Consider the following 22,633-nt stretch of genomic DNA (forward strand, 5'->3'; position numbering starts at 1 on the left):
AGAGGTGGCATCCTATGACAGCTCCATGTTTGAAGTCACTGAGCTCTTCAGTACGACCCATTCTTCTGCCGGTGTTTCTTTGTGGAGACTACATGGCTGTATGCTTGGTTTTATATGCCTGTTAGTAATGGACACTGGACACTGGAACGCTACAATCAGGAGGGGTGTCCACATACTTTTGGCCATATAGTGTAAGTTCACTTGAATTTTCAACCAGACTGTACAGACTTGGATGAAGTTATAATCACTAATTGTGAGATGCATACAGTGTGACTTTAGTGTCAGTCACATTGTGGTCAGTAGTGTTATGGTCAGTGGTTTAATTGTCCTGATGTTGTTCAGTATAACAGACTATGTTTTATGGGTCGTTCTCCATTTGGAGTGGGAATTCAGGTGGATACATTTAAAAAAAAATCAATTTCTTTCATCCCAAAACTAAATAATGTAATATGTGCATTAACATCTCCTATTATCATATATGCTAAAGGAGAGCTTAATTCCATAATGTTACAGTCACTGGTGCTGTATGAATATGGTGTAACACCAGTGACGGTGACTCCAGTGACGTTCTGGTTAAAACTGAGGATTTTGTTAATTGGCTGACTCGTTGGTGGTTCAGGTGACCTTGTGCAATTATTTAAAATCAGTAATAAAGATAATATTTGGCATTGTTTTGACAAAATATTAATTATCCAACCATTAAAGCACAGAACGCTGGTGACACATACAAGTTATGTGCTGCCTGATAAACAAAATTATTAATAAATTGAATAAATGAAGTGTGACTCGCCATCTCATGCCTTGAGATGCTTCCTCTCTGATGAGCCTCGACCCAAAGAAGCAGTTTAATAGAGCTGAAAATACTGTGTTAAAATGTAAAGTAAGAGTCCTGAAAACAGCAGTGACCAAAATCTTTTAGACACATGAATTTTTTAAAATAAAATACATAATTTTAAAATGTAGCATAACTTTAAAAATATAAAAAGTAAACATGAATCTGTTTTATACAAATTCCTAAGTTAAACCACTTAAAAATATTGTTTTATATTAAAAATGGTTTCTCAAGTGTTTTACAGATGTAGAGCGACTATGAAACAGGATAAAAAAAAGAAAAATTATAAGGGAAAAGTGTTATTTAATCTTGGGTCGACTGTGTAAATATACATACTGACTTTTGGAGCTGTTTCTAATATTTTAAGCTTCTTTTCAAGCCCTGCAACCTTTGTGACATGGTTTCCCCTCCAAATGGAGAATGAGAATGTTTGCCAGTGCAGTGGCAGAACGACCCAAATATCCACAGACACGCGGCGCTGAGCCTACAGAGGAGCCTGTTTTGAATACCGTGCTCCATTGTTTGTGCTGCGAGCCGTACTTCATCTTAAAGCCGTTGTATAGACGTCTCCTGAGTGCTGCTGATTCTGAGTGCACAATACATCAGCAGCGCAGCACCAGGGTGGTCCGAACCTTCTCCAACTGACCCTCGAACAGCAGCTGTATGTTCTGGAGGTCATTTTGCCCAGCATCTCTTGTTTTTGGTGTGCTTTATGTGGGTTATGTTAGCCCGTCTGTATGTAAACTGTCCTTTATTTTGTCATCTGAATTGTTTGTGGCTGTAAATATGAGATCTCTGGAAATACAGTTGAAAATTAGCCAGCTGGCTAACGCTGACACGTTTACATTTGGGTTAATTAATGCTCATTGTCCCTAATATAGACTGGCATTCAAAGACGGTCAGAATTTGTTTTTATTTAATGATATAAAACCGGTCTGGTTGCAGAAACATGTACAAAATGATTCTGATATGCAACTTAATAGGTTTAAAATCATTTTGAAAATAAATAAATAAATAAACAGATGCATCCAGATTGACGAACAGAGCTGTAGATGATTCTATAATGAGTCAGAAAGCTGTATAAGTTATAAATAATAAAATAATAAACAGTGAATAAAAAAATATTATTCATAATACCTCATATTTCACATAAGATGATCAAATCTCAAGGCAGATAAATTGAAAAAAAATCTTATTTAACATTTAATAATTTCTTGATCTCAAAGTACTTGAATGAAACATCTAAGAATACCTACTGATGTCTGTTCTATAATATTTAAATCTACATTGAATAAGTTATTACTGTATACGAACCATCACACTGAATCAGTACGGACGTCCAGAGAGGCCATGAGCTGTTTCTATAATTTTCTGGATTGTTATCTTGAGATAATGAGTTAATTATCTTGTGATCTAAAGATAACAAAGTTGTTATCTTGAGATCACAAGATAATTAACTTGTTAACAAAGTTGTTGTCTTGTGATCAGAGTTGCTATCTTGAGATCACAAGATAATTAACTTGTTAACAAAGTTGCTGTCTTGAGATCAAAGTTGTTATCTTGAGATCACAAGATAATTAACACGTTAACAATGGTGTTATTTTGAGAGCACAAGATAATTAACTTGTTATCTCAAGATAACGACTTTTGTTATCTCGAGATAACAAGATAACTAGCTCGTTATTTATTAATAAGCTAAATATATACAAAATCATCATTTATAGGGGTCTTTCTATTGGGAGGTTTCTGTCCCAAACCATAACCCCTAAATTCACTCTTCTGAAAATAGTACTTATATTTTTTTGCGTGTTTTTTATTTCAATGTCACTTTTTGAAAGATTTATTTTTAATTTACTTCAAAGTGAACTGGAAAGATGAGTTTAATTTCTAAATAAGAGGCTGCATCCCTGTCCCTCATGGCCACATGGTGAGCAACTAGATCTCATTGTTTTGAAATAAATGTGTCCCAAAGTCTGAAAATCAGTGTGTTAAAAAATATATAATATAAAAATATGATGATTTTATGAGTGAACAGCTGTTCAAAGCTGTGTTTGCTGGTCATGTTCTGGCTGCGTTTTGAGTTCTACTCAATATAAATAAATATATAATATGAAAAGAGATCCCAAACTTTTGAGCATCAGTGCACAAAAAAAAACAGTAATAAATAAAGCTCTAGTTCATTAGTCCAGTTCAGCTGCCCATGTTCCCTCCTGCCCTTACATGACCTCTCAACTCGGACATCCACGCATCCTCCGGATTACACAGGACAGCAGGCAAGATTACAAAGCTTCTCCAAAACTCAGCCTGCTTAATGAAAGGTCCCAGCGCTCCTTCAGACTACACAACTCCCTCTTCTCCTCATCCCGACAGCATCACACCGAAGGCAGCACATGCCTGTCTCCTCAGTCACTGTGTGTGATCTGTACGCTCAGCTAAATCTCCCAGATCCACCAGTCCTTTATCAGGGTGGCCCACGTTTTAGCCCTGATCTCAGTCCGAGTGCTGAGTATTGGCTGATATTTTATAGAAAATTAAATAAATATAAGCTGCACTGTTGGTGTTATTAACTTTAAGTAGTAATACAAGATTATAAATTATATATGATTATTTTGGTTAAAACTGAAAGAAGCGTCATTACTGAGTGAGGAGAATAAAAACAGTGGTGGGTGCGCTGCTGCGAGTCGCCCTGTAAAACCTATTTTTAAAAGTCAGAGTCGGCGGGCTGACTCAAAAAGAAGATCCTGCTCAATGTTTAGGTCTCAAATGATCTCAAAATCAACATTATACTGATGAAGATGTGATGACAGTAGTAGATAATTCACTCACATCCTCAGAAGACGCTCCTTCACCAAGAGTTCTCATTAAATTCTCAATGAATCATCAGATTCATCCGCTTGGTGAAGGGGGCCGAAGCTACGACCGCGTTTTAGGGCCACCATTAAAAAGAATGAAAATACTTTGAGAATGAAGTCGTAATATTTCAGGATAGAAAGTCATACTGTATGATATTTTAAGAATAAGGTCAGTATTTTGAGAATAAAGTTGTAATATTTCATAAAAAGAGAAAAAAGTCGTAAAATTACGACATTAAAGTGGCATTAATACCAGGAGAAGTTGCAATATTGTGGCCAAATGCTTTGCAAAAGGAAGGCAGCACCTCTTCCTGTGTAAATGAGGGGTGTTAAGGAGTTGGTACAGGTACAGTATCGATTTCACCCATAAAGAAACACTCAGTCTCCCTGTCTCTCCTGGCTCATCAGCACCAGCCTGTTATTAGTATAAGAACCGGCTGAAACGGCCGAGCAAGTTTATTTAGAAGAAAGAACGAGACGGACTCGGAGGAAACTGTCTCTGTTGTTGAAGGAGACGTGCAGTGGTCGTCTACATGGGTGGTTACATCTCTATACAGTTAGCCCACTTTCTCCTCCAAATATCGCAAGTTTATTCGTGTAACTTTATTATCGAAATATTACGACTTTAATCTCAAAATATTATGACTTTATTCTTAAAGTTTATTTTTTTTTACAGTGGCCCTAAAACGCTGTGGTACAAAGCACTACCCGCTCTACAAAATATTGTTCCACACATTGTATGCAATTGCAAATTTCCACCAGAGGGGTCTCCAAATCCCCAAATCTTACATAGTGCGACTTTAAACTTTGTAAAACAGTGCAATTTAGGTAAGACATGCTAGGTTGGCAATTGCATTCAAATGCAACAGAAATATCTCTTCATTTTTAGTAGTCTGAACTGGTACATTCTGTATTTTTGGGCTACCTTTTTGAAATGGCCATTTTGAGTTGCTCTAATATGCACAAAGTGCTTCTTTTTCTCGTGTTTGAACAGCTGTTACTCTTATGTTTCATACTTAAGCAGGACAGAATGTCTTGCTTTTCATTTCGGTGCCCATATTAACAGGTTATGGATTCCACAAAGCGTGCGTCAGATGTAGAGACAGAAAATAGGCATCGAGCCTGTTTTCTCCATGTGCTGCACACGACATGCAGCACAACACAGAACAAATAAATGAGGAAAACCAGGGAAAATGGACAAAAAGTCCAAAATTCAAAATTCCATCCTGTCTGTTATCAAACAAAATACTAGATAAACATTATGTGCTTCATGCACATTTTTTTCGGATCAGGTCAGGTCTGTACACTCTCAGCAATAAACGGTACTAAACTGTGACTGGGCCGGTTCCCCTCTCGTCACTGGGTTGGAACCCTTAAGGGTCCATCTCAGTACCTTTAGTCAGGGAACATAACTGAACCATAATCCACTGAAATGATGTTTTCTAAGCTGTACTGACTCCACACACCCCGTCTCGTCTCCAGGCTTACTAAGTCGTGGCCACGCATTATTTTTGTTTATGTGGGATGTCAGCAGCGAGGCTCTGTAAGCATTTGTTTTAATAAAATTAACGTAATTAAAGCCTAAAGTCACTCAAAGCAAAGCGATTTTAGTCTAAAATTCAAGCCAGTATGAAAATAAAATAAAATAGTCTTTAGAAATATCGAAATTTGATCAGCCTTAATATGACTAATAGCATTCCTTTTACAAAATGCTTGAATCCATCAGACTGAATCAGGAAATTCAGGAAATCAGGAATGAGGAGGGAGAGAGAAAGAGAGAGAGAGAGAGAGAGAAAGAAAGAGAGACTGATTGCCAAGAGCACTGATGGAGCATAAGAGGATCCACTCCACTCCAGCGCCTTCTCCAAGCACACACAACACACACTCCCAGTTTACGGCCCATAAACACTGGAAGTGACATCTTAAGTACGATACGATTTACATGCGCGGTGATAAGTTGCGGGAGGGGGATTAGGAGGGTTTGAAGTTGTTTGCGAAAGAAGGAGAGGAAGAGCGTCTCCGCCGCGCTCGTCCCAAGTTCCAGAAGTTCACGCGGTGCCCGAGGACAGAGAATAGATCGAGCAGTCACTGTAAACATGGCTCGCACGGCCTTATATTCAGCTTTTATTGTGAATGGAAAAAATGTCCAGCGGTTCCAGAGCGCAATTAGAGCCGACATTAAATGAAATTTATTTCTGGAATGCCAAATGGTTCACTGCTGAGAAAAAGCTCTGCAAGACGGTGTCTAACCTGAGCTCTCTCTCTCTCTCTCACTCTCTCTCTCTTTTTCAGTTGCACTCAAGATCAGAACTTTCCACAGAACCGACTTCACCCTCACTGCAGCCGGTAAGTATGTGTCTTGGAGGACTTTCTCAATTACACCCCACTCAAAAGCATGCACACAAACACATACCTGTTTTCATGCAATGTCAGGACTTGGACAGGACATACATACCTATAGGTGTATTATATGCATATACACTATATGGGCAAAAGTATTGGGACACCTACAGGAGCTTTTATGAATCCCATTCTAAATCCTTAAGCATTATTATGGAGTTGGTCTTTGTTGCTCGTTGTCTTTTCCCTTTGCAGCTGTAACAGCTTCCACTCTTCTGGGAAGCTTTCTGCAAGATTTTGGAGAGTGTCTGTGGGAATTTTTGTCCATTCATCCAGAGGTCAGACACTGATGTTGGACGAGAGAATCTCGGTGTTTGATGGGGTTGAGGTCAGGGCTCTGTGAGGGCCGGTCAAGTTCTTCCACACCAAACTCACCCAGTCAGGCCTTTATGGAGCTGCTTTGTGCACTGGGGCTCAGTCATGCTGGAACAGAAAAGGTTCTTCCCCAAACTGGTCCCACAAAGTTGGAAGTGTACAATGGTCCAAAATGTCTTGGTGCTGAAGCATTAAGATTTCCCTTCACTGGAACTAAGGGTTCTAGACCAACCCCTGAAAAACAGCCCCATATCATCATCCCTCCTCCACCAAACTCTACAGCTGGCACAGTGTAGTCAGGCAGGTAATGTTCTCCTGGCATTCCCCAAACCCAGACTCGTCCATCAGACTGACAGATAGAGAAGTGTGATTGGTCACTCCACAGAACACGTTTCCACTGCTCCAGAGTCCAGTGGTGGTGCTTTACACCACTCCATCCGACACTTGGCATTGTGCATTTTGATCTTAGGCTTGTGTGCAGCTGCTCAGCCATGGAAACGCATTTTGTGAAGCTCCTAACACACAGTTTTTTATGTTGCTTAAAGAGGTAATGAGGAACTCTTTAATGAGAGATTCAACAGAGGATAGACACTGTGCACTTCAGCATTCGCCGGCTCCACTCTGTGGTCTGCCACTTTGTGGCGGAGCTGTTGTTGTTCCTAGACGCTTCCATTTCACAATAATAGCACTTACAGTTGTCTGGGGCAGACCTAGCAGGACAGAAACTTCACAGTCTGACTTGTGGCAGAGGCGGCATCCTATAACAGTGCCATGTTTAAAGTCACTGAGTTTATCAGTGCAACCCTCTACTCCCATTGTTTGTCTATTGAGACTGCAGGGCTGTGTGCTTAATTTGATCCACATGTTAGCAATGGGTGTGGCTCAGACACCTGAACTCAATATTAAGGAAGGGCGTCCCAATACTTTTGTCAGTATAGTGTATGTGTATTATGTAAGTGCCTACAATACCAGTCAAAGGTCTGGATACACTGAATATGTGTTTTTCATCATTATAAAGACATTTTGACACTAACGCCTCACACTTAAAGCAACACTATGTAGGATTTGGGATTTTTGAGACTTCTCTGGTGGAAATACGCAATAATAGTCTTGCCTTTCTGCTTTTGAGAATGAAATATAGCTTTTGCTCAAAGCACCTGACAAAGTCAGGCTCATTGTGTTGTACATTGTAGGTTACTCCTAAAGTTTGTTCTGGTTCTTGAATAGAGTCTGGATGCTTTTGTCCTGAAAATATATGAAAACAAACACATGCACACACACACATGCCTACTCACACACTAATTTTCTCTGTGTGACTTCTCCAAATGATTTCGCAGTTCATTCATAACTCCCCTTCCATTTTTGTGATTCATTGATTATTCACATCTACACAACACAAAGCGTGCTAATATTAGCTTTCTGGTTTGGATGTGAATAGACTCATAGGGCTGTTTGTGGTGCTTGAGTCTTAATAGTCTTATAGACGAGTGGCATAGACAGAATTTCATCTCAGCAGTGGGCTGGTTACGGGCTGGGGGGGCGGGGGGGGGCAAATAGGAAGCTTTATGTAAAGAAGACATTGCTATATTGTGTTATATATAAACAGTGCTTTAGATCAGGGGTCGGCAACATGTGGCACCGGAGCCACGTGTGGCGCTTTTACTGCCCAGTTGCATTTTGTAGGTAAAAATAAAATAATCCTCCTTTACAGCAAAATAAAGCTCTGCTGATCGTTCAGCACAGTTTAACAATAAATGGTCTTAAACTCTGGAGTTAATGTAGAACTGCTAATTCACCCTTTAACCCTGAAGATCAGCGCAGACTGCTGGTCACCATAGCAACGCAGACAACAATCTCGCCTAGCTAGTAGCTAACGAAACGGCAAAGAGAGAGATTTAAGATGAACATTGATCATTTGGAGATGAATGGACTTATTAGCATTTATAATCACTCCAGCTGGTTTCCTGATACGTTTAATCTACAGTGAGAAACTGACAAACACTAAAAAGTCACAAAGCTGAAGTCGGTTTCTCATTTGCCAGCTTTTTGTTCAGGCCTGCTGCACCATTTAAGGTGGAACGGGAAAATTCAAACAAGAAGCTGGTGAATGAGACTTCAGCCTCGTAAAAAGTTGAGAGACATTTTACATGAACTTTTAGTTTCTTTTGTGGAAAAGTTTCCTGCCGGAGATGCGAGAAAAGCGGCTATAGCTGAGCTTAAAGCAGAGCAAAGTAAGTCTGTGTTTTCATTTATATTATATTTTTTAGCCTATACTAGAACATCAGCACATACTGAGACATATTTACACCTAAGATGGTAAAATGGACATAAAATGTTGTGGCTCCCAAAGTGGTTTGATTTTTGTTGAAAGGACAAAATGGCTCTTCCTAACATTTGGGTTGCCACCCCTGGTTTAGGCTTTATTGAAATAAATAAAAAAATTTTTAGATAATTTGTAAATATCAACGTTATATATTTTTACGTTGTATTAACATTTCATAATGAATGGGACCAACAGAAATGCTCGAAAATTAAATGGAAAAAACTCTGGTTGCATTAACTCCCATTCAAAGTTAAGAAGATTCTTTACTTCTCCAAAATTACCTTTTTGGAGATGCAAGGTTTTATCCCAACAATTGTAATATATAACCTGAGCAGGGCTTCAAGCTCACAAAGATAGTTTAACCCTCTGGGTTTCACAAACTTGCCCACACCTCAAATTTGATATTTCTATATCTGTTTGTGTTTCTGATCCAGTTGAAACACTTCCTGAATCTGTAAAGTCACCCTTTCCATTCCATCTTATCACGAGATCATACGAGACTCACATCCGGAGTTATGAGCCTATGAAGAGGGGCTGAGATACACATCATCTGCCTCTCACCGTGTGGAGCTGGTGGATTTGTGTGTCCGTCTACATTTTGTGTGAAACTGACCAATAAACACTCAGGAAACCACTAAGGACTGACCATCACGCCGGAAACCCTTCATTCTTCATTCAGTCCACATCGGAGACTCATGTGAAACGGCGTTCAGAGAGTTTACAGCTGCTGAAGCTGCTGCAGCGGTTTTGGAAAGTAGTGATGAAGATAACGGAGCATTTTGATATGAAACATATGAGGATCAGGTTATATGAAGAGCCTTTAAAGGAGAGTTTAAGAAGAGATGAACAACCTCAGAGCCCAGAGGGTTAAACAATAATAAAATAATCAACATAAAGTTAGTAGCTTGCAGCTGTTACCAAACATTTGTAGGCTATAGCCGAACAGAAGTGACATGGCGTTCAAAGCGCTGGCTAAACATCCTCTTCATTTTTATTGAGAAATATCAACATATCCACATGAGCAAAGTCTACAGCACAGTCTGCTCAAATACCTGAAACCTGCTCTGCAGATTCTGAAGTGGCTGGTATGCACAAACAGCGCTTAGCCAAAGTCTTTAGCCTTGGGAATTGTGCGCTGTTTACTTTCCACCATGACTAGGATTTCTGTCCGGTTCAGATGGAATGTCATTGAAATAGCTGCCTGTCTCTGTTTCAGAGTGATCATTTTGAGACGAGCAGTTCTCCCAGATAAAAGATCAAAATACAAATACAACAGAACGCTCACAAAAACCGATGACAATACTTCGCAGCACACATGACAAACAAATGGGCATTAATACAAACACAGATAAGCAAACACAGGTAAAAGAAATGAAAACTCAGGTGAGGTGCTGCTTGGAAACTGTCCAGGATCGGGTGATGGAGTGCGTGTGACGATGACATGCTGGTCAAAGGGATTGAGGGAAGTGGAGTCCAGAGAGTCATTAGGGATGGAGGGTGAATCCAGAGGCGTGACAACAGCCCTCATAGAAAAGTCACATGAATTTCATGTGAATAAAACACATTTTTGCACACTTCCCATGTTTAAAATGTGTTATTGCGTGTGGAAAGACGTGTCATCACGTATGTATGTGATCACTTGGTTTTTACACTTCACGTGTGAAATGTTTGACTTTTCTTTTCAGTGGATTTACAAATTTATGTTTTCATTTGCATTTCACACACGGTCCCACCCTTTTTTGGGATTGAGATTTGTCGATTTCAGGCTCTTTGGCTTTCACTGCTCTCTTGAAGGGCCTAACTGTGAAAAAGCACCTGACTGGACCCCGTTTAGTACATACACCAATCAGGCAGAACATTCTGACCACCTCCTTGTTTCTACGCTCATTGTCCATTTTATCAGCTCCACTTACTATATAGGTGCACTTTGTAGTTCTACAGTTACAGACTGTAGTCCATCTGTTTCTCTGATACTTTGTTAGCCCCCTTTTACCCTGTTCTTCAGTGGTCAGGACCCCATGGACCCTCACAGAGCAGGTACTATGTGGGTGGTGGATCATTCTCAGCACTGCAGTAACACTGACGTGGTGGTGGTGTGTTAGTGTGTGTTGTGCTGGTCTGAGTGGATCAGACACAGCAGTGCGGCTGGAGTTTTTAAACACCTCAGTGTCGCTGCTGGACTGAGAATAGACCACCAACCACACATATCCGGCCAACAGCGTCCTGTGGGCAGCGTCCTGCGACCACTGATGAAGGACTAGAGGATGACCAACACAAACTGTGCAGCAGCAGATGAGCTATCGTCTCTGACTTTACATCTACAAGGTGGACTGACAAGGTGGGAGTGTCTAATAGAGTGGACAGTGAGTGGACCCAGGTTTTAAAACTTCAGCAGCACTGCTGTGTCTGATCCACTCGTACCAGCACAACACACACTAACACACCACCACCACGTCAGTGTTACTGCAGTGCTGAGAATGATCCACCACCCAAATAGTACCTGCTCTGTGAGGGTCCATGGGGGTCCTGACCACTGAAGAACAGGGTAAAAGGGGGCTAACAAAGTATCAGAGAAACAGATGGACTACAGTCTGTAACTGTAGAACTACAAAGTGCACCTATATAGTAAGTGGAGCTGATAAAATGGACAATGAGCGTAGAAACAAGGAGGATATATATTGCTGGATATCGGAACAAAACATCATATCTCCATTTTTGTCATTATTCAGTTTTTGACATAATTTGAAAATACGCATCACCCTTTACATTGTATTTAAATTTCATGATGAATGGACCAACAGAAATGGCCCAAAATTACTTAGTAAAAAATCTGGTTCCATTGACTTACATTAAAAGTAAAGTATGTTTTTTGCTTCTCCTGTAAAGTTACCATTTTGGAGATACAAGTTTTTTTTTCAGACAGCAGCAATACGTTGGCCTGCGTCTCTCAGTGTTGGAATATTCATGCGCTCTCATGGATTATATGTACCATGTGGCCTATATACTTGTGTCTGCATATGTGTGTGTGTGTGTGCGCGTGCGACTGCGTGGGACCACATCACAGACGGGCTATGGAGTGTGTCAGAGAGGACACAGTCTCACAGCTTGTAGTCATGTCTCATGGAGCTTAGGAGACTCATTTGGCAGCGTGTGACTGCAGTCTATTTCTGTCATTGCCGACTGTGGCTCTGCCCACTGTGCGTGTGCATGTGTGTCCACTCCGCGTGTGCCGTGGCAGGAGCAGGCCACCGTCCTCTGCCCCCTGACAGCGAGAACCTTTGTGTTTCTTCATATTCCTTTCTTACGTTCCCTCTGTTCCTCTCCGCGGACGCCCGTGTTGACGGCGGAGACAAAAGACGCGCTTACCTTCTGAAATCCCTCAGCGTCGAGGCTGCAGATACGTGATTCATCCTGCTTCTGTAGATGCATGCTGCATATGAAATGATATGATATAATAGGCACAGAAAATATTGGCTTAGGCAACCCACACAGTCGCTGCTGCATCAAATGCTCTACAAGCTGATAATTGCAAGGTTTTGTCGCCGTATTCATGATTCAAGTAGCCTGAACTGAAGAAATTCAAGAAAAATAATAGATGCATGGATTCATCGTAGATACACTCACTGGCCACTTCATTCGAGGCACTCACCTTGTGGGTCCACCTCGTTCATGCATTGTTAGATACTCAAGATCATTTTCTGACCATCGGATTGCTCCTGACCGGTGGCAGAGACTAGTGTACACTCTTAAAAAAGATGGCTCTTCAAGGGTTCTTTAGTAAAGACAATGGTTCTATCATTCTTCAGATTGATGGAGAATGTGCTGTATATGGTTCTATATAGGAGTTTTTAAACACCTCAGTCTCACTGCAGGACTGCACTGCAAAAAATGGGATCTTGTCAAATAAAATGATCTTAAATATAGTCAATAAATCTATTTCTCATGTTGAGATTGTTGTAAATTTAAATTAAGATTATTTTCATTATTGCTTTTTTATTTCTATTTTCTTTCTTTTCTATTATTTTTTACTTGTTCTAATTATTAATTTTACTCAATAAAGATCATTTCACTTGACAAGAGTGAGCAAATATCTAATATGTCACATTTTGAGATGGTTGTGCATTTATTATGTGCTTATTTCTGGACATTATTTACTTGTTTTATGTAATTTTATTAAGTAAAATGATCTCACTGTACTGGCAGATCTTTTTTTTTTTTCGTTTCAAGTACATTTCTTAAAACAAGCAAAATTATCTGCTTATATAGTGATATATTAAGTCTACAGTTTGATTGTTGATCTTTTCCTTTACATTTAAGTCTGTAGCTTGGCTGGTTGGAATCCTTTGCTGTACATTTACGTCTTTAGCTTAGCTGATTAAAATCCTTTCCTTTGTATTTAAGTCTGTACTTTAGCTGGTTAGAATCCTTTCCTGTACATTTAAGTCTATAGTTTAACTGGTTTAGCTGCTTTCCTGTCCAATCAACAGCAGTCCTGTGGTCAGAAACTGACCAGTGATGAATGTGATAGAGGGTCACCGACAACTACAGATGAGCTACATCATTTTACACCCATATAGTGGACCTAAAACAGTAATGCTGTACATTTAAGTCTATGGTTTGGCTGTTGATCCTTTCCTTTACATTTAAGTCTATGGTTTAGATTGTTAGAATCCTTTTCTGTACATTGAAGTCTATAGTTTGGTTCATTAGAATTCTTTCCTGTACATTTAAGTCCGCAGTTTAGCTGATTAGAATTCCTTTCTGTACATTTAAGTCTATAGTCAGGCTGGTTAGAATCCTTTGCTGTACATTTAAGTTTATAGTTTGGTTCATTAGAATTCTTTCCTGTACATTTAAGTCAGTAGTTTAGCTGATTAGAATTCCTTTCTGTACATTTAAGTCTATAGTCAGGCTGGTTAGAATCCTTTGCTGTACATTGAAGTCTATAGTCAGGCTGGTTAGAATCCTTTTCTGTACATTGAAGTCTATAGTTTGGTTCATTAGAATTTTTTCCTGTACATTTAAGTCTATAGTTTGGCTTGTTAGAATCCTTTCCTGTCTAATCAACGGCAGTCCTGTGGTCAGAAACTGACCGGCGATGAATATGATAAAGGGTCGCTGACAACTACAGATCAACTCTGGCTACATCAGTTTACACCCATACAGTGGACCTAAAACAGTGGTCTCCAACTCTGGTCCTGGAGATCCACAGTTTGCCACACCTGCTGCACCTACTCAACCCAAGTCCCTGATTGGCTGGATCAGATGTATCAGTGTTTAATAAGGGGCGGAGCAGCTTATTGGATAGAGATCAGAACTAAACTCTTCAGGAAGGCAGCTCTCCATGACCAGGGCTGGAGACCACCGACCTAAAAGGTAGGTGGGCCTCATAGTGTGGCCACTGTGAGGAAGCGCAAAGTGGGTGTGTTTAGCATTTCATAAAATTGTGCTATGACATTGTAAAGTATCCGCTTCCTTCTAGCCTATAATCTCTCACATTTGGTCCTCAGCTCATTTCCTTGGTTTGATTATATCTCCCCGTGTTTCTCAGAGGCCAAAGATTCAGGACGCCTGTGTCCATCAAAACTCACCTCCCTCTCCACCTCAGACTTACCTACACAGGCAAGGACCATCCCCGTCACCTCGGAAATGACCGACCGTCCGGCCGTCGGCCAGCGCGATCATGGGAATATATTGGTGCTTAGACGGCGTAAGCTATTAAAACGTTACAATAGACATTAGCGTGGGGCCAGGCAGCCTGTTCAGCCTAACGAACATATGCTTCCCCACCGACGCCTAAACTCTTATTTATGGATTTAATTTAATGTGCAGGAAGAATTCTAAATTAAATTTGGTGCGTGCCTCCGGAGAGTGTCGGTGTATAATAACATGGTAATTTTTACACATCTTTATGAGAAATGAGAAAATTAATTCTTTCTGACAAGCTGTAATTATTGGGTTTGGAACAGGCACAGCTGAACAGTTTGAGCTCGGCTAGTCTGCCAATGAGCTGAAGGAGAGAGGTGCAGATAGCGGGGACACACACAATTATAGATGCAAGCTCGCACACACACACACACCCGCACACACACACACACAGAGGAAGAGAGATAGAGGGGGTGAGAGAGAAGGAGAAAAGGAGAGAGAGATATAAAGAGAAAGCGTCGGAGAGAAAGACAGAAAAAGCAAACACTTTAGGAAGTTTGTAGGTCCAGCTGGTTAGAATCCTTTACGTTTACATCCTCTACATTTAAAGTCTATGGTTTGACTGTTGATCCTTTCATTTACAGTTAGGTCTATAGTTTGGCTGGTTAGAATACTGCCTTGTGCATTTAAGTCTATAGTTTAGCCAACTAGAATCCTTTCCTGTGTAGTTTAGTCTACAGATTGCCTGGTTAGAATCATGTAATGTGTAGTTAAGTCTGTAATGTCTTCGGTTGGAATCGTTTTCTCTGTATTTAAGTCTATAGTCTAGCGAGTTAGAATTCTTTCCTGCACAGTCTATAGTCTATAGTTTGGCTGGTTTGAATCCTTTCCTTTGTAATTAAGTCTGTAATCCTTTCCTGTACATTTAAGTCTATAGTTTGGCTAGTTAGAATTCTTTCCTGTACATTTAGGTCTATAGTTTGGCTAGTTAGAATTCTTTCCTGTACATTTAGGTCTATAGTTTGGCTAGTTAGAATTTTTCCCTGCACATTTAAGTCTATAGTTTGGCTGGTTTGAATCCTTTCCTTTATAATTAAGTCTGTAATCCTTTCCTGTACATTTAGGTCTATAGTTCGCCTGGTTAAATTCTTTCCTCTACAGCTAAGCCTATAGTTGGGCTGGTTAGAATCATTTCCTGTAATTTTAAGTCTATAGTTTAGCTGATTTAAATCTTTTCTGTACAGTTATGTCTATAGTTTGTCTGGTTAGACTCCAGTTAAATCTAGGGTTTGGCTGGTTGGAATCCTTTCCTCTGTAGGTATGCATATAGTTTAGCTGGTTAGAATATTTCCTGTACATTTAAGTCTATAGTTTAGCTGGTTAGAATCCTTTTCTATACATTTACATCTATAGTTTGGCTGATTAGAATCCTTTCCTGTACATTTAAGTCTTTAGTTTGGCTGGTTAGAATCCTTTCCTGTACAGTTAACTCTATAGCTGTACATTTAAGTCTATAGCTGGTTAGAATCATTTTCTATACAGTTAAGTCTATAGTTTAGCTGGCTAGAATCCTTTCCTTTACATTTAAGTCTATACTTTTGCTGGTTAGAATCCTTTCCTCTAGATGTAAGTCTACAGTTTAGCTGGTTAGAAACCTTTCATATACATTTAAGTCTATAGTTTGGCTGGAAAGAATCCTTTTCTGTACATTCAAGTCTATAGTTTAGCTGGTTAGAATCCTTTTCCGTACAGTTAAGTCTATAGTTTAGCTGGCTAGAATCCTTTCCTGTACATTTAAGTCTATAGTTTAGCTGGTTAGAATCCTTTCCTATACATTTAAGTCTATAGTTTGGCTAAAATCAGTTCCTCTATCCGTAGCAGATTCTAGCCCTTTGGTCCTTCACTGTATAGTTAGTCTGTAATTTGACTGATTAGAATTCTTCCTAATAAAAATTCTGTTTGTAGTTCATTGTTGGCTTAGCTGAGATTTACTTGTCATCGTGACCTGATTAGATTCATTTCACTGCTGTGGTCACTATGTTTGTTTGTGGTTAGTGCAGGAACAGGAGTGGGGCATTGTGGACAGTGGGCTTGGCATTGTGGGAAAGGTCTCTGCCGGCAGGGGGGTTCGGCAGCCCCGTCTGATGTCATCAGCATGCACTGCCACAAGGTCTTCCCCAGTCAAGGTCATCTGCCATTTAATATTCAGAGCATCGCTGGACCACGCCACTGCCCTCACAGCTTCATAATGATCACTGGAAGAGAAAGACACACACACATAGGCACGATATAACTTTATGGGGGCTTTCCAGTGAACTAAATAATGCTGCTGTGCATATAACCTAAAACCTGAACCAGAACTAAGCAAAGTTAGAACAAAGCAAATGTTTTTAATGATTTAATGATTTTTAATGATTTAATGATTTTTTAGGTTTGTAAGTTAAAAAGTGGAAGCCAAATGTCCTCATAATGTCAGAATTACCTAAAAACCAGAGTACACGTATACATACTACGGGTTGCATAGACTATTCAACTAATAAATCCACTAGTGGGTGGAAGCCAGACCAGGTAGGTTTTGAGAACTGCTGTCTCTAATAGGATAGAGCAATTTGATTGACATGCAAAATAACCAATCACAGAATGTTTACTGTGATGTTTGTGCAACGAAAACAAACATACTTTAAATAAAGTGGACTACTGGTCAGCAAATCTGTGACAGTATCTAATTTAATAATGTTTTCAAACAAAATTCAGGAATAACTCCTTAAAATGATGTAAATGCTTTCTAGTTCAGCTGTTATCTGCTGTGTCTGATCCACTCAGACCAGCACAACACACACTAACACACCACCACCACGTCAGTGTTACTGCAGTGCTGAGAATGATCCACCACCCAAATAGTACCTGCTCTGTGAGGGTCCATGGGGGTCCTGAGCACTGAAGAACAGGGTAAAAGGGGGCTAACAAAGTATCAGAGAAACAGATGGACTACAGTCTGTAACTGTAGAACTACAAAGTGCACCTATATAGTAAGTGGAGCTGATAAAATGGACAATGAGCGTAGAAACAAGGAGGTGGTCATAATGTTCTGCCTGATTGGTGTATGTAAGTTTACCTGTGGTATACTGCAAAGTATACTTTTATGAACTAAAAACCAGGCCAATTTGGTTCCAAGAACTACTGAAATAGTGCACATACAAGTATACTACTATTGCATTGATATTAGTATACTTACTACAAAAAATATACTTACATTTATGGCATTTGGCAGACGCTCTTATCCAGAGCGACTTACAATTTTATATCTTACACAGGTAGGTGAAGGTAGTGTTAGGAGTCTTGCCCAAGGACTCTTATTGGTATAGTGTAGGGTGCTTACCCAGGCAGGGATTGAACTCCAGTCTATAGCAGGGGTCTATAGTGTAGAAGGTAGAGGTGTTACCCACTATACTATACCAATGTACCAACTACACCATGTTATTAGGAGGAGAATGCTGAACCGCCAATTCTGCCACATCCAAACTTCAACTTAAACTGTGCCAACGACAAAACTTTAAACTTAAACTGAACCAACAATCCGTCATTACAGTATTACTCATTACAGTATTTCTCCTCCTGCAGCATAATGCTTAATGCACCACTGTATGGGTGAAGTTTTACAAATGCTCATATTACTCTGTAATATTCTGTATATAATAGTTGGTAACACTTTCTATGAATGTCACCTTTGTAAGCATCTATAAACGCATTCATAAAATGTTATAATGCATGCATAAGACATTCTAAACATAGCTATAAATATTTATAAAAATGCATTATACATTATAGCCATGTTTATTATGCATTATGAATTGTTAACATAATACATTATAAGTACTGATCATAACAAATTATAAGAGCTCATAAGTCGTATTTGTCCGCTCTAAGTAAAGTGAAGCGCACTGTACTAAAGCCTCCTCCAGTGTTCAGAGTGAGGCTTCAAGTTGAAGTATTTACTGAAGGATTTACTGAAACACTAAAACATTCACAGTAAAGCACATTACAGGCTTCAAATGTCAGAGTTTAAACTAGAGCTGCCATCAGTGTTTTACCCAATGTGGGAAAGGTAATGTTCACCACCGTTAGCTTGGTATTTGTCTTTTCTTTACGCTCTCCAAGCTGGGACTGACTTCTTTGGCACTGACATTATAAAATATTATTAACGCTATTTATAATGCATTATATTAACAATTCATAATGTATAATAAACATGGCTATAAAGTGTAATTCAGTGTAATTCTTTTTTTTATATTTATAACCATGTTTATAATGCCTTATGAATACATTATAACATGTTATAAATGTGTTTATAGATGCTTACAAAGGTGACATTCATAGAAAGTGTTACCTAATAGTTTTTATAGTATATTTTATAGCACGTCTACTTGACCTGCATATATACAGACACTCATATCTGCATGTACAGATGTCCACACGTCGCATATGTACATCTCCTGAGCTCCTTTCACATTGGCTGTTTTTTATTATTAGTCTTTATTCTATATTCTAATTATTGTATTTTATTCTACTTTCCTTTAGCTCAGTACTTGTTAACAGTCTGTGCTGTCTGGTCTGTTTAGTATGTTACATGTCATACGTGTCTGACTCACCAAGACTAATTCCCTGTGTGTGTGACATACTTGGCGGAATAAAACGATTCTGATTCTGGGGCCAAATTCACGAAAGTGTCTTAAGAAAGAAAATCTTCATAAATGTGTGTTTTTTCTTAATTTCATTCTTGAAATAAAAAGTTACAAAAGATGTGATTCTTCAAATTAAAAAAGTTCTTTTTTTTAACTATTTTCTTAAGAATAGTTCTAAGAATAAGTGGTATTCTTGAGAATATTATGTTCTTAAATGTTTTCTCAGCCTTACGACAGACTCACACTCGCTGTAAGAGTCGACAAGGTGAGCGTTTAAATTTATCAATTTATCTACTCCTGTCCATCCTCGTCTCGTGCTTTCCGCCGTCACCCCACAATTACTGTATTTTCCAAGAAGGGTTTTTTCCTGTTGGCTGTTTCTTCCACCATCACCTTTAGTTCTTGTTTGCTGCAGTGTTTAAACGCTTGATGTTTTTCCTTCGTTTTGCTCCTCTGAGTAGAAAACAGTGAAGATTTTCTTAAGTAAATCTTAAGAAAATAATCTTAAGAGAATATTTGAGAACTTAAGTTTTTTAGAGAACTGCATTTAGGAACATTCTTATGAACGTCTTAGTGTTTGTCTTAAGAACGTTGTCTTAAGAAGTTTTTGTGAATCTGGCCCCTGATTCTAATTCTGATCAGCTGCTTTTTTGAATGACTAGTCGTCTAGTAAAAACAAATAGTTGTGCAGCTCCTTATAAAACACACACACAGCACTCTGGCTGTGTTTTAAGCTCCCCACACACATTCTTCCTCATCTCACTACAACGTTCAGCACCCGGTAAATGAGTCCTCTATGGAAACGTCCATTTTTGTGTCCCTAGCGTTTACAGATATATTACACTTGAAAAACATGTTAGGGTTACAATTTATTCATATTTTGAAATAAAACAATTCGTTATTTTAACAATTACACCTTGAGCCTCAATTTAGCAATATTGGTTTATAAATCAATCATACAGAATTCCAGGCACCACAGAAGAGCTCGACCCCACAGTCATATGTGAAGGCTGAGGCCATATTTTGAGGTAAAAAACATGTTTTTCTGCTATTTTAACTATAATAATCTAAACATGACTATGAAATATATGATTCAAATGACATAAAAAAACAAACACCAAATAAATATTATAAAATATATAAGGAAAGTTGTGGTCCCCAGGAGTCGTGTCACTGGTGTTACTGCATAACAAATAATTTCTTATTTTGAAATAAAAGTCACACTGATGACATCACTCGACTTCCTTTTACCTGTTTGCTGAGGATCTATGAAGAAAAGCTCATGGTGAGTCCACTGTGTCTTTCAGTTATCAGAGATTTTCTCATTTAGCTCCTGATTTCATATGAAGCTCTTAGCTGAAGTCACTGGTGTGACCGACTTTATTCTGAGGTAATTGTGAAAAAATAGAATATGGAAGTGGATTAAATTCCATATTTTAGTGGATATTCCATGATTGACAACATGAGGTTTGATGCTCTGAAGCAGCCATTTTTGTAAAATGCATCGTTCATTAAAAATGTCTCTGGTGTTCCTTTATTATGTGTAACACCAATGAGGATCAGTAACACCAGTGACTCCTATGGAGAGATAGAAAAGTGGACGTTTCTATAGACTGACCCAAATATAATGTACATATAGGGTCAGGGCATCTGCTGGGGTGGACTGGTCATGCACTGGCCTTCATTTGCAGCCCTGTGAGTGACAAGCTGTGAGTAGACACGTGCGGAGAGAGGTATTTGTGCATGACACACGCTGACTGTGCATCCAGAGGCCATTTCAGTTTATTTATTTATCCTGTTCCATTTTGTCATGTGCTGTTAAAAGTTTAATCCCCCCATCCCTGCGGTTAGGGACCCCCGGGGGAGAGGCGTCCTAGTGGCCACTGGGCTGAATTATGGATGGCAGTGTGTGTGTGTGAGTGTGATGAAATGCAGGTGTCAGTGTGTGGGATGTCCTTTCAGATGGCACTCTACTGACACACACAGAACAGTGCTGGGTCAGACTCTCTTAACTCTTTTTATGGTCGTGCTGTCAGAGGACATTAGTGGACCGGCCCATTGTCTCTCACTCTGCGCACTCCAAAGATAACAGGTAATGCTTCACTGTGCCTTACAGGCCCTCACTCAACCCTGACTGGTCGTCCGACTGGTCCGCTGAGGATGGCCCAGATGAAACATTTATTTGGCCAGGCTGCACTCGGGGCTCAGCGAGCGACAGGCCTCGGGAATCTCTGCTCATTTGTCTGCGAATGAATGAAACTCCATGCATCATACTAACACATATAACGATAAAAGGTCCAGATTGTGTGGAGATACAGTCACTGCAAATACTACAGATAACCCTCAGAAGGTAAAAATAAACTGTCTGTTGATTTTACTGTATTTTTACTTTGTATAATAATCATGTTTAGACCGCTGCTCTTTTTCATTGTTAAGGTGCTGCAAACAAAAAGCTTTAAGTTCTTGAAACACCCAACATAAAATCCTCCTATTATGTTTTTTTTTTTTTCTTTGGTAGGTAGATACAGTTAATCGAGCTCTCTCATTGGTTAGGACTTCAGCAGCTGAACTGAGGAGCCTTACATGTTAGATTAGATTTCCTTTTATTGTCATTGCATGGAAATACAAGGGTTTCTTCTGACAACAGTGATGTATATATATATATATATCGCTGTTGTCTGAAGAAACCCTTGTATTTCCATTTTTGACATTTTTCAGTTTTTGACATAATTTGTATGTAAATTTTATGATGAATGGACCAAAAGAAATGACATAAAATGACTTAGGGGAAAAAAAGTCTGGTTCCATTGACTTACATTAAAAGTAAAGTAGGTTTTTTCCTTCTCCTGTAAAGTTACCATCAAACATTCATGCATACAGCTCACACATACACTCTTAGCATCCATATGAATCCTTTCAAAATGTGTGCTACATTAAAGGTGTATTAGGTGTATTAAAGGTGTATTCTATCAAGTATCAACAGGAACTGAGCCACATTTTATGGGACAAATTTTGTGAGAAAAAAAGGTCACTGGAAGTCCTAGATATGTCACTGACTGGGAATATGAGCCAGAGTCTAACCAGGATTCACTTAGTCGTTAGGAATGGAAAACAGCGGCGGCAGCTTTATGCCAGTTCTCTGTAAAACTGATACAAAATACAATTTTAATATGAATGTGTGATACAAACTTCAAATAAAATATGAAATGTCTTTTACAAGCTTTAAATGTTTGTTTAATCTAGAACAGGCAAAAAATGTTCAAGGTGAATCACTGTTAGCTTACGGATTGGCACATTACTAGAATCTCACAGAGAAGCTAGAAGAAATTGACTTAATCAAAGAAGTGTTTTTCCTTGTTTTTGGCTGAGGTTTGACATTTATGGCCCAAACTGAAGGCCTAGCTCTAATAGTTGTGGTTCGTGCACAGTTCATTTAAGTCTTAAGCCAGGCACACACTGCATGTGAAACACAGCACCTACACACTGCTCTGTCTACAGACAATTTCCAGTAAAACTGTTTCATTCAAAACAACACCCGAGCAAAAACACTGGCTAAATCTCAAACTGGCTCTCTGCTCCCTGC

At 39.2% G+C, this 22,633-nt stretch overlaps 1 protein-coding gene across 2 annotated transcripts in view; it reads left to right on the forward strand.

Annotated features, from left to right (window-relative positions):
* The window catches only part of sox5 (SRY-box transcription factor 5), a 412,851-nt gene that overhangs the window by 151,370 nt on the left and 238,848 nt on the right, over nt 1–22,633 (forward strand). For both annotated transcript variants that reach the window (XM_036577717.1, XM_036577716.1), the window contains one exon: nt 5,977–6,030. The gene's annotated coding sequence lies outside the window, so the exon portion shown is untranslated. The remainder of the gene's footprint in view (nt 1–5,976; nt 6,031–22,633) is intronic.

This window comes from Colossoma macropomum, unplaced genomic scaffold (genome assembly GCF_904425465.1).
Source record: "Colossoma macropomum unplaced genomic scaffold, Colossoma_macropomum, whole genome shotgun sequence".
In the NCBI taxonomy this organism is placed as follows: domain Eukaryota; kingdom Metazoa; phylum Chordata; class Actinopteri; order Characiformes; family Serrasalmidae; genus Colossoma; species Colossoma macropomum.